Here is a 9,856-nt window from a genome sequence, read left to right as displayed (position 1 = left end):
GAAACGCCATGGCCACAAGAGTTGCGAATATGCTCCGAAAATAATGATCCACTCGAGTTCGAGACTCGGCGGCAAGTTTGACCGTTGAAAGGTATTAATTGCTCCGGCCGACCGATGAAACTGCGGCGTTGCTTGCTTCATCTAGCACTAATATGCAGGAAGCGGTCGTTGCACCCGTGGTGGCTTTGAAACCGTCGGCAGTCGTAGGTTGCGTTGGGAACCACGGGTCTTTGTTTTTTTTTTCTTTTAGTACTGGGATTTTGGTATTTTTAGCCAACGAATACCAGGACGGGAAAACCGAGACACCGCGCTTTTACACGTCCTTCCTGTGTGCGTCCTCCATGCACTCTGTCCTTACACGTCAATCAAAAGATTCGTCATATGTTACTGCTTTTCATAGAAGAACTGAAGAGGCCTGCCGTGCCGTGGACATGTCCAGTAGTGCGCGTCATCCACGGCCGCTCTTGCTCTCACCCTCCAGTGTAGACGTGGTTATTCGTTCTTCTTTCTCGCAGCGTCTGAGGGGGGAGCACTGTATAGCGGGCCGTGGACAACGACGGAGATGGCCACGCGCCTGGAGCACCGGCCTCAGTTCCACCGGCGCCGCCATGGAGAGAGGCCACCGTCATCGCCTCTCCGTCAGTGGCGGATCCAAGGGAAGGGGGGGGGGGGTTTACCACCCCCCAAAACGTCAGTTTATACATTGAATTTCCCTCTCCCTCCTCCCCCACTACGCGCTCCGACAAAGAAACTGCTTTCTATCCATCCAGGATTGCTTTCAATCCATATTGTACGCGCCATATCTTTCTTTTTATACCGACCAACCAGTCATTGTCCGTGTTATGTCAGGTATAGGGCCGACTAACATAAAAAGGGGTTCTGCAGTTCTAGCTTGAAGCCTAATGAGCATGTGCGAGACATAATAAACGAACCTTTTGCGTTTCTCGCACCCAACTATTGGTTGTCCCATGTGTACGATGCATTCTACACGCATACATTGGGCAATGCTGAGCATTCTCTCGGGGATGTCGACACAGTTCCCTATGAAGCCGTCCCAGGACACACACTAACCCCTTCGTGCACGACCACTGCTGCTCCGCGGTGCAGACATTGCATCCAGAAAAGTATTAAAAGTGCGCAAATAGCGAATGTTTATTTTGAAAAAAGTCCCACGGTGACTTTAATAAATAAACTGTGCCAGCCCCCAAAATAAGGGTTCTGCAACCACAAGGTATAGAGCAGGCAGTTTAGGAAGCAATGACTTTACGTGGAATTGTAACCACTATCGGAGTCACGGTTTCAATCCTCGATCGTCGCACACGTTCCTGCTCCGTAGAGCGAAAACAAGAATGCCATTCGGAAGTAACGACTGCATAAAATCGTACAAAGATTTTTCTACTTTTAAAAACTGTTTAAAAACAGCGTGAAGATATACAGGTTCCGAGCACGCCGTCAACAAACAAATATGGCCGCCTCGAAGCTGAAACTAACAGGAAATGAAAGGTTCACAAAATGTGCCGTCCCTTTTAGTGCGAAAAATCAACGAGCTCGTAAAACACTTATCAGTTGACAACTTTCAAGTTGCGTTTTTTACATTAATATTTAACGTTGGTCTTTTTACTGCCTGGAAAAAGCGAACAAACTCATTGGGCAAAACAAGTGTCATTTTTGTGCCATGTCATTATATGTGCATTCCCTGGAAACGACCTACGTGACCGTAGCGTTCACGATGGAGTTGGAACCCAATTGAACTTTGCAAGTGAAAGACGACCTCTGTTGTCTTCTAGGAGTGACATGTTCAGTTGAGTCCATAAGCGAGCCATAATTCGCACCAGTGTCGCGCGTTGCGTTTGTTCCTGCAACACGCAGGGTAGATCTCGAACATCTTGGCGATCTTGACGCACACTTGACATGTCTCGCGTACGATGGCGTTGCTGGGACATTCATCCACGCCCACCTGCTCGATGGACTGAGAACGTCGACCCAGTTCGCTGCTGGTGTCCCAGTCGAGGTCCTGACTCAGAAGGCTGGGTGGTGGACCACGAACGGTGGTCGTACGGGACATTGCAGGGGGCAGGAACAGAGAGAGAAGGAGCAGCGCTTGGACGGACGGCTGTTCATTGAAAAAGAGAGAGTATTCAGTAAACGGCCATTCAATGCATACAAAAGCTCTTTTCTCTGGGTGTGGATTTCCTCCCTGGGGTCAATTAAACATCACGTGAATACAGAAATTTATGATGGAGTCTCCCCCTTAGATGAGCGCCGGTCCGGTAGGCTCGACCTGCAAGACGCTACCCAGTAAAGGAGGCTCCAGTTCCACATTGCCAAAATTTGAACCTGAGAGCAATCGAGCTCCGTAGGTTCCAATGGGTCCGTTAAAAACAGGCCGAGGATTACCTGCGCTCACTGACATCGACTTCCGTCCTTGGAAATTATGGCGTGTTTGTCCTAATTGTTGAGAGAGACACTATAGATTTAGTGGACGAATGTGAGAGCACAAACGTTTCGTGAGCAGGATATGATGGCTGAGGAGGCGAGAAAGGTTTCGCCCTCCGTTTAATACCGTGTCAAGCATAAGGGAAACTCTTGAGACTATAGAATGACAACTTTCGGGGAGCAAAAATACGGGGAAGGCGGAAAGTAGACGCCGGTACTAACGGCATATAATCTGACGAAGCAACCTTCTAGACTTTCTTTGTTTGAGACCATGAATTTCGAGATCGGGAACGTTCGCAACCGGGAATGTCGAGGTCCTCCCCGGGCAGCGCAAGTCTCCGCGGGACAGTAGCCGCGTCTCCTATGCGTACAGTTTCGTTCCTGTTTTGCAAGCGCTAATCCGGTATCCTGCTGCTAGGAAACCGTTTCCTGACATACATTGTTTGAAGGCCCATAAGCAGTTTGCTTATGGGTCTGTTGCGGCTAGCCAATCGTAAAGCGATAGCGATAAGATCTCCGGAATATTAGGATCACCGGAAGGATTAGGAATATGACAGGATGGAAGATGCAATTCCGATCGCTATCGCGCTTTCTTTCAGTTTTTAAACCATTGCGGTGTTTCCGTGCTGTGTTCTCGTAACTTATCGCTGGCGTCATATGACGTCACTAACGCGATAACGTAAGAGGTTGCGATAACGCTCTTAATAGACATTCAATGAGTTGGTGTTGTGGAACGGGAAACGTGAAATAAATATTGAACACGTTGTGGTTCTAGCACTATGTGGAAGCACAGTGGACCAACTGAGCGCGGAAATAACTAAAAAGATGTCATAGTTTTAAAAACACACACAATACTTTCCCACCAGTAAGCTAGCTTTGGCATTTTCTTTAACTGTTTCAATCGACGAATCAAAATATTTAATTTATAATAAGGAACACGCGAAGTCAAATGGGGACTCAGAGGACGGGCCTGATGTGATGCAGTCTCAAATAAATAGAGGGTTCCAAAACAGGGATAAAATAACACATCTGGGGGAATAATTTAGCAATTACTTTGGGAAAGTAGAAAAAGAAAAAGAACAGATAAATACCTAACCGGCTAGGATCATTTATACCGCGGGACTCAAGTAAAAAAGAAAAGCGTTCCTGCTCCAGAAGGCGCTCCAAAGTGGCTTAGGCCAATCACGTCACTGCACACCCCGCGCGCTATCTAACAAACAGCCTTATTGCAAAGTCGCAAACGCCCAACGTTGCCCGCAACGAGTGCTCAGATTCCACTTTTACTTCAGAGCGACATTACTGGCCCCAGGCAAGGTCGTCTTCCTAATACAGTGAACCCTCGTTAATATGACCCCCGATAATCTGACATACGCGCAGTGAAACCTCTGCTTTACGACCATACTCTTGGGGAACAATGCAGTGAAACCTCCGCAAATCCCTCCCGTTAATATGACACTTCCGCATTATGACCACTCGGACAAACTCCCTCCGCTGTTTTTTTTTTTTTTTTTGCAAAAAAATCGGATTTATCCGACTAACTCCTATGCTTCCAAGGCCCACGTGGCGGTCTTACGGTTTTTCCCGTTTCCTTCTTCCTTTGTCCCCTTCCTTCCACACCTACTTTTCGACTTCAAACTGATCCACGCATGAATGGCCCGAAAGGAGAATACTTGTACACACACTTGTCCCATCTGTTCTATGCATCATCGACCCTGTCCCCGGGCACTGGGCTAGTTTGGCACAGAACAGTTCTGTGTACGTCACAGCTGCTACTCATTTTGAGCCTGGGCACCATTCACAATTTGTACAAATACGCTCGTTTTTACTTCAATAGCTCTGGGTAGTGAAACATCCGTGCGCTATATCGTGAGGTCTCGGTCACTCTTACACTTCTTTCCTTGCGAAGTCGGCCCTGGACGCGTACTAACCCCCGAATTTCAGAAAATTTGAAAACTCCGAAAACTCGGAACCCAATCTATAGCGAATGAAATATTTAGCGTGACACCAGAATGCAAATCTTAGAATAAGTCTAGGGGAAAATTATTCCTGGCGTGATATAGCTTGACACTGATGATGAGCTGACGGAATGACTGCAAAAGACAGGTTGGTGATAGCAAAGATGGAATCATCATCGATGGAATATCGTTTATAGGGCCCACATTTGGACGAGTTTTTAATTCGGAATTTTTCAATTACTGTCAGGATTATCCTAAAGTTCTGGAAATTGGGTAGAGACACACCTGAACCACCAAATCATCCTTCTTCCTTTGGAGTCCTTTAAGAGAATTCAAAACGTCTGGCAACCTCTTCCTTACCTGTGTCATGATCCTGCTTTGTCGTGCAAACACGAATGTCGTGCTCTACTGTGACGATGTCCTTTTTCTCTCTCTCTTAAGTAGCTCATAGTGGCGGTTCACGATTGGCGGAGATCGAAGCCACGCCTCCCGACTACGTCACGAGGGGCGACGGAAACCGAAGCTTGTAGCGTAGGTAGACAAAAACACTTTATTCGGTTTGAACACCTGGTCTACTCCGTTCAACGCACTTTAGCCGGCCGTCTGGCTTAGGGAAGTAAAGGGCCACTAGGGGACGCCAGTTGTTTCCCTACAATGCTTGCTTTGCGTCAGGTACAAAAAGGAAAATTAAATAAATAAACTTTTGAGTAAGTATAAGATGTGCCGCCGATGCGGTTTCCTGAAGCTGAACAAACGCATACTCATTTTTACTAGGGAATAAAAAATTTGCTTATTTTTTTCGCCCCCCCCCCACTTCCAGGGCCAACAAAACTGCGTCCAAGGCGAGCACTGATGAAAACAAAGAAAAGAACGTCACAGTCCCAAAAACTACAATCACAACAAACATATAACAATATATATAACAAATATATATATAACATATATATAACAACAAATATATAACAATCGCAACGAACGTATATGCAAAATAGGGTTCATCGTGCGCGACTGTCAAAAAAAATAAAAATAAATCAGTTTTAGGTTTTTTCCTAAATACTGATAGAGCTCCAAAGTCTCTCGAACTTGGCGATTAAATAACTGAAAGCACTTTTTTCGCGAGTCCGCAGACGCTTACAGTTTCCCCACTTGTTATACTGGTATAAATACATTGGGCCAATTTATTAATTGACGATTAAAAAGCTTGTTCCGGGCATAGTTAATTGGTACGGCCGGTTGCTGCACATATGTACCACGAAGAGGTGCAAAATAATTTATCGATGCTGATACTGAAGAAACCCCGAGACGAGGGACACAGAAAAAGGGTCCCCTATTTTCTTTAGTTCTATGTTAGCGCCGCGAAGCAACTGTCGCTATGAGCGGAGATGGCGGCTATGAAAACCTCCAACAACACAGCCGGTGACGTGCGTACAGCGGAGGCGTGGAAAGCGATTATCTTAACCACTATGCCACGGGAGCTGGTCCCTTCTTTTCTGTGTCCTTCGTCTCGTAATCTATCGAAATGTGAAAAGAAGGATTTTTAATTCACGCGAGTTAAAGTCATTAATCAATTTATAATCCAAGGTTTATGTAAGTGTCTTGTACTCCCTGAACACGGACTGTGGCACCAAAACTGGCAATAGTTGACAGATGGGAATTGCTCTTGGTAGGCTGAAAATTGAAATTGAATTGCAGTGCAGACTTGCGGTTCAAAAATTCATTGGATCGTTCAAACCTTAATTCGAACTTACTTTCATTGCATTTCTTTTTATTAAGTTGCCCTACAAAGCACATGACCTGCTTTAAATGGTACAACAGAAAGAAAAAGCATAAAACCACACTCTACTAATCTATTTTAATACTTCGTCTACTAATCGTCTACTAATTTATTTTATTTATTCGTACCACTAGCTTCCCGTGGAAGCCAAAGCAGGATGAATGAAGGAAACAACAAAACAAATAATTCTTTTACACAGTGTTAGTTAGCATTCAGATCTACAAGTAAGAGAAACGAATATAACTACGTCTGCATCAGGCCATCTGATTATTTGATCTTTGCCATTGCGGTCTATCAGGCAAATGATGTCTGAGTCGTCTTACAGGAGCATAAAAAGCTAGGAATTCAATGAAACGCGGACAGTTCAATGATCCATGTACGCATTTACAATTTGCCGGACATTTTTTCCTCTGAAAACGAAAAAATTTTTCCATAGCCCTTTTTTGTTTTGTTTTTTCTTCGAATATTAAAGCTGGCGAAGGTAAATATCCCGATGCCGGGCGCATGCATGATACACGTAATACGCATACGCATAATGCAAAACTCATTCTTTTTCTTAAAGGTATATGGTCAGCCGACCGTATAGGCACTTTTTTTCCCCTCTCAGATAATAGTAAACATAACCGCCGCGAAGGAGATTAGATTAGACGCAGCAAACTATAGAGTTACTTCGGCATACCCGTCTTTTTGGTGGGAGAGAGAAGGAAGTGTTAAGAAAAATAAGTATTTTAATTATTTTTCGCGTTTTTACTTATTTTGCGTCGTAGTGGGCGCACGTCGGACGTAACACTGAACGTCGTCGAACTTATAGTAATTCAATTGACAAGATGGTAGGTACGTATTTCTTTAACCCTTTTGGGTGAGCGAGTGTCAAGGGGAAGAGGAGAGGAGGAGCACTTAAACATTCCCCGCACTTTGAGGTTGTTTATGAAACGCAAAGTGGCCAGACGTCGATCTCGAGTGTCTCTTGAACACAAAGAAGACGAAGCTGTTTAGGGACAGAGCTGATAAGAGAAGAGAGTGAAAATGGAAGAGCGATAAGGGAGTATTATAGAGAGCCATGTTTTTCAGGAAGTTGGCTCAACGAGGCTTTTAATGGTGGCAAAATACACGAGGGCATGTGGTTGGAATTTAAGAGGATAAGGGCTCGCGCCCACACACCTGTATTGTACTACGCATACAAATTGGATGAACATTTATATCACTTAGCGTTGAGCAAATGTGTCGATTGAATACAATCCAAGCAAATCTATTGAATGTCAGGAATCCACCCATCGAGAACGAAAAATCGGGGATCCGTTTGGTATTCGAAAAGCTAAGGTTGAGGTAACGTACCGTACAAAGCTGAAATGTCCAATACGGCCACATATAGTGATATTTTCTTTTGTGGTGCCATCTGCCGGCTATTTGGCTTTTACGACCCCCGTCGTCTGCCCACTAAGGGCCACTTTGACGACTGGGCCAATGAAAGCGGAACGCAAAGGCTGCTTTTCTTTGGCCCGTTTGACGTCAATACATTGCAGTTAGATCTTTTGTAACCAGAGGGTGAGGACGTAAAGGTGTCTCCGTGACAAGGCTTCCTGCTATTTTTCCTTTTCTTCTGTGTTTTTCGGAGCATGATGCGGAGTTGTTGTTCAAACGGCATGGGTGCGATGTCCTTCGAGGCCCTTTTCGCTAAAAATGTCTCAAAACTGCGAGGTTCGCTTCATTAAAAGCGCATTTCCTCCACACAATCTACGCTTCATTATAACTCAATTTGAGTAGAATTATTGTTCGCTGAAATTGCTTGAAAGCTTAAACTATTTCTGTCAAAATTCGCACTCTAATTAAAGTGAATTTTCTCCTGGCAGCCTATGCTGCGTTCATTTTCTGGTATCGGCTGCCTCGCGAAAACATGAGAAAATATCCTACAGTGCATCTCATACACTAAGCGATAACATGGTACACGCGGCTCGACACGAAAAGAATAGACAAGAAACCCTCGAACGAACTCTAGCTCTGACGTCAGAAGAGCCATTCCCATTGGCCCTAGTAAGCACGTGACTTCTCCCGAGGCCTCCGGGATGCCTGCTGTGACGTCCGAGCAGGATTCGAACCCAGCTGTGCGTTTTCCCTAGGTTTTCCTCAGATGCTTTCCTGTTCCAGTTCCCGCCCAGGATGCACGCGATGGTCGACATTGCCCGCAAGCGTGGCACCAGATCAGTTTCGCTATTGGCGACGCAGATTTTTCTGCTCGTCTATTGCCTCGCTGTAGAACATGGAATTGAGCTTCGCATGAATGTAAATAACCTCCTTTTGCATTTACCCGCCATAGCTCGTGGCGTCTATAAGAGCAGCGCCCACTGTACGCGTCCTCCCAGTACCTACATGTTCAGATCGTTCGCGTTGGTTACTCCTACATTTAGGTGTGTGGACAGACACACAGAATCCAATATCCTGAGACCTTCGCCAAGGTACGCCCTTGTGTCAAGGACGAGAGGTCAGACACATCTACGACACCAGATTCTACATCCGGTGAACTTGAGTTGGGAAAACGCGGGAAAATACCCGCATTAAAGTTCTCACTCAAGACTAACAGCAACAATAAAGGATGGAAAAGTAATGATGATGAAATTCGCCTCCTGGGTTGTGGTCCACAACCACAGTGCCGACGCGCCATTGCAAGTTTACAATGAAGGGGACAATAGCGAAGCCGCACATCAGGGCTAAAGGAGGTCTCGCAGAAAATCCAGAAGACGGTGTTACAGAATGTCTGCCCAGAGCGGAGGACTGTGCCATAGTGAACGGCAGTGATTGACTTGAGTCGGTTTGACAACATTTGTCATCCACTCACACAGCATCCCTGGAGTATAACATGATGTCAGAGCGACCAAGCCTGTGTTTAAAGAGTGGGCTGAGGGCGACACCAAAGCGGAGCCTGTGTGTACAAGTTGAGGGATAGGGGCTTTACCATATCGGCGAGGCAGCTTCTTCTGTCCCGTTTGACTCCAGACTAAATTTCGCGTTGCCAATTCCCAATTCCGCTCGGGAGGCCAATTCGTTTTCGTTTGGTTTTCTTCCTATTCACTCCCACTTTCCGACAATGAAAGTAGGCGCGCTACGTCGAGAAGACGCAGTGTCTAAGCCACGACTTGATTAAAGTTACAAGAAAAGGTCGATGAGAAATATCTATTCCGCAATAATGAAAGGCTAAGTAAAACTACCGAAAGGCTTCAAGACTACGTTCAATTCTAGCACGATTTGAGCACTTTTAGCTCGATCTGAGCACTTTTAATTTTTGGCCGGAAAAAAAGGTAAGCCTAACCCCTTGGGGTTTTTTCGGGTCAAAAATCGAAAGTCCTATTTCTGCACAAATTTTGGGCTAAAATTAAAGGGCGATTCCTGCTGAGTATCTGTGCGCATTTTTAGCTCGATCTGAGCACTTTTATTTTTTGGCCGGAAAAAAAGGTAAGCCTAACCCCTTGGGGTTTTTTCAGGTCAAAAATCGAAAGTCCTATTTCTGCACAAATTTTGGGCTAAAATTAAAGGGCGATTCCTGCTGAGTATCTGTGCGCATTTTTAGCTCGATCTGAGCACTTTTATTTTTTGGCCGGAAAAAAAGGTAAGCCTAACCCCTTGGGGTTTTTTCAGGTCAAAAATCGAAAGTCCTATTTCTGCACAAATTTTGGCCTAAAATTAAAGGGCGATTCCT

This window comes from Ornithodoros turicata, chromosome 6 (assembly GCF_037126465.1).
Source record: "Ornithodoros turicata isolate Travis chromosome 6, ASM3712646v1, whole genome shotgun sequence".
Taxonomy (NCBI): domain Eukaryota; kingdom Metazoa; phylum Arthropoda; class Arachnida; order Ixodida; family Argasidae; genus Ornithodoros; species Ornithodoros turicata.
The sequence above is the reverse complement of the archived record's forward strand: the minus strand, read 5'-3'. Positions refer to the sequence as shown.